This window comes from Chiroxiphia lanceolata, chromosome 4 (genome assembly GCF_009829145.1).
Source record: "Chiroxiphia lanceolata isolate bChiLan1 chromosome 4, bChiLan1.pri, whole genome shotgun sequence".
NCBI classification, from domain to species: domain Eukaryota; kingdom Metazoa; phylum Chordata; class Aves; order Passeriformes; family Pipridae; genus Chiroxiphia; species Chiroxiphia lanceolata.
In genome coordinates this window covers 75,606,748-75,610,556 of record NC_045640.1, presented here as the reverse complement: position 1 = coordinate 75,610,556, position 3,809 = coordinate 75,606,748, and positions in this window count along the sequence as shown.

The window sequence follows — 3,809 nt, the reverse complement described above, 5'->3', positions numbered from 1 at the left end:
CCCAGAACGCATTTGGAATCACAATGTTTGCATTTGTTTGTGTGCTTCGTTCAGCGCTAGTGTGTCCATTTATGCATTTCACCCAGTGTTAGTGTGCCCATTTGTGTGCTTTATTCAGTGTTAGTGTGGCTTTTAACGTGTTTAGTGTGTAAATAAGGCTAGAATACCTCCTACCTCTGTCTCCACCTCTGGCTGTGCCTCACGGTAGTCACCTGGGAGGTCCTGCTGCGGCTGTGCTGGATCACTGGAGACCCAGAGGAGGCGACTGGGATACAAGGCCCTGCAACACCCTGCAAAAGGAACGTGCAGGGTTAGCCAAGCCACGGGAAATGCTCAAACATTTAATGATCAAAAATCTTCCATTCTATGAGAAATGTAATTGTACTTTAACCTTCTGTACTAAACGGAACAATCAATTATGAGCCCCCATGAGCAGAATGGGAATTCTCTTTGCACAGCTCCTGGAGCCCCCTCCTCTGCTCCCACCGCTCCGCCATGGCAGGTTCCAGAGCCAGAAGGCCCTGCAGAGCGAGCCCCTCACCGTGTTGTTTGCAGAGGGCCTGCTCTCATCGGCCTCCAGGCACCAGGCTAACAAAAACCAATAAGCAACAGACTGGGTTATGGCCACTGCCCACCTTTCAATAGTTCATTAACATTCACATTCTAAAATCACTTCAACACATGCCTACGCCACCGACACAAGTTAAACACTTGCTGAAGCACTGGGTCAAACAATAAATATTCCCCAAAAGCTTTACCTCACTTGTATCCACAGATACCCTGGAAATGCACAGCCACCTGCAAAACCAGTTACTGCCCAGCAATTAGAGGTTTATCATCCCTACACATGGAGCGAGGCATGAAAAGCAAATAATTGGCATTGAAAAGCTCAGGCGGAAAACTCTTTGCATCCAGTACTACCTGAGGAGTTAACAAATATATGTTTTCCTTAAGAACCTCATGTGTCTTCAGTGTTTCTCGGTGAAGGAAGGAAGTGTAAAATCATTACGTAATTTATTTGTTATGAATTGGGTCTTTTCATCTTGCTGCAGTTATTAACACCTCATTGTGTCCATGTAAGGCTTAAAATGTCATTGACAATGACATGGTTTCATCCCAGGCCAAAATAACGTAAACAAGAAACTCAGTAATTCCAGGGAGGTTTCTGTGCTGTTTTAAAGCAGAGCTGGCTGGTAGGACTCGAGCTTGTTCCCAGCTGAGGACTCCTCGGCTCTACAGGCTGTGTGGTGCTGGAAGAACTGCCTGGCCCTTGACACTACCACCCCTGACTGCCAGCTTCCTGGAGGCTGATCATCAGCTATTCCAGTAACTCCTGCAGGCACCCCAGCAGCACATTTCACATCCCCTGCCTGGCTCTGAGGACTACAGCAGGTGGATATTGCCCACGGGTGATCAGGGTTTCAGAGGCAGCGGAACGTCGCCGGCAGCTGGAGGCTGAAGGCAACAAGTGGGATCAAAGGAGCTGCTGTTACCTGAGGCCATCCCAGCGTTGTCGCCTCTGGAGAGCTGCTGTTTGTTTGCTGTCCTTAGAGTGCTCCACAGGATGCTGAGCACTGCCTGTGCATGGGGTTTTGGACACAAACACTCAGTTCAGAGAGCTGCCCTAGAGGGAGCTGCCCCAGTGCCCAGGCCCCAGCTCTCTGGGGTGGGAACCAGGAGCCACGGCAGCATGGGAGAGCAACACAGCCTTCCCTCATCACCTGAGTGCATGAGGGAAGGTGAGGCGCTCACTGTCGTCATCCTGTTGGGGATGTGCCCAAAAATGAAAAAGCTGGGAAATGCCAAACAACACAAACCAGCCGAAGCAGGAAGCCACCAGAACACCTTTGCCCAGTTTTATTTCCTTTTTTTTTTTTTTTTAAATAAAGGTGCTGTTTGCCTCAGGCTTGTTTAGAGTATTTGCCTTGTGCTGGCAAGCACCAGCCCAAGCCCAGCCCTCAGAACAGCCAGGCAGCAGGATAGGACGAGAGAATGGGAGAGCATAGACTCCACATGAGGTGCAGAGGCTGTGACCCAGCACCAGCCCAGTTCCAGAGCCCCAGAGCAGGGATGTGCAGGCTCTGGGCCCCAACAGAGGCTCTTATATAGCACCAGCCTTGTTTATCAGTATTCTGGCAGCAGTGCCTGTGCACCACATGGGAAGGAGACTGAGGAAAGCCCTAGAGGAGCTGGGGGGTTCATGGAGCCCCCAAGCCCCTTACCACCATCCCTGCTTCATTGCACTTGTTTTCCTGCTCACGGTCTGACACACAAAGCACAGGCTGGAGCTACTGGGGGCCTCCTTCCCCACACAGGCTGTGGAGACAGGACAAGGAGAGCTTCAGGGAGGAAATTTTGCCAGCATGTATCTTTTTGCTGTTACAGGTTGGCATCCCCACAGAGCAAGGAGAAGGAGCCAAGTTTATTTCTACCCAAGTTTATAATTTACAACCTGTGCAACTGAAGGCTGAAAACACAGCAATTTTGCAGGGTAATTCTGGGGAGTAACCATCCTGCAGCACCAATTATTAAAACCACTTGCACACAATAAAGCTATAAAGATTAAAAATATAGCACACTTGTCATTAACTATGGATGAAGTCATGTAATATGTATTATAGAGCAGTGCAGGGCCAGCCGCGCGCTCCGGCACAGCCCTGCCAAGGAGCCCAAACCCCAGTCCCAGACCAGCACGCGTTTTGTCAGAGCCCAGGAACAAGTTTGTCATGCAAAATAAACACAGATGTTCCAGCTCTGACTGCAGCTCCCAGGCAGGGCCAGGCGAAGCAAGGGCTCTCAAAGCAGGGCTCTGGGTGCAGGCCCACTGTTCCACACACACTGCAGCATCAGCTGAGCCGCCAAGTCACCCAGAGGACACATCCTGCTATTGGACGTAACCTGCTCTGCTGCTCACTCTATTTTTTCTCAATATTCTGTCCTGAAACACATTCAAATGGCTCCCCGTGCTGCTGGGCCTGGCACGCCTCAGTGACACTCTGCATGTGCCTCCTGTTTCCAAAAGGCTCCAGTTTATCAGCACCTCGGGCCCTGCTTTGCTGGCTTATTGCAATTGTTTCCTCTCTTTCCTCATTCTGTTCCCCTGAGAAATGAATCATTTTCTCCCCTGCTGCACACAGGAACACCCTTCAGTTTCTCTAAGTACAGCACTCAGGTCCTTGCAACACCCTGCAGGTACACACACACCTGTACAAGCACGCGTGCACACATGCACACACACAGTGGCCTCTCTCAGCTTTAAGCCTTGTTTTAGTGTTTTTCTAGACATTAAAATTCTTCTGTGTTTCCACACAAAGCTAATATTTATCTTAGACAGACCAAAGATCAAGTGACGCTTTGGAAAAACAAGCAGTCGAGTGTGCTGGAGGATGATCGAGGCCACTCACCTCCACAGACCTGTATGAGGTAAACAAACCACCTACCACAGAGGTGACTGCCCTAAACCAGATTCAGGGCAGGCTTGTGGCTTCTCCTCTGACACCAGTAAGGCTCTGCCATCCCGACCCTGCCATACCTGATCACCCACAATTTCCTACCAAAAGATGCCCCAGCCATTCTCCACACTTGCCAGCACAGGCACGGAGCTCCATCAGGCCGGATTCTCAGCTGGGCTGTCCCTCAGTTAATAAACTCAATTCTGACAAGAAGTTTTACACCAGCTGCCAATGTGGACTCTTGGTGTTATTATCCTACAGATGTGTACTCTGGACTGGCTCCTGTGGATCCCTTTAGTTCTGCAATGGTCACTGAAAGAAGGAAAGGCCATGTCCATGGGGGAGCACTAGCCCTGT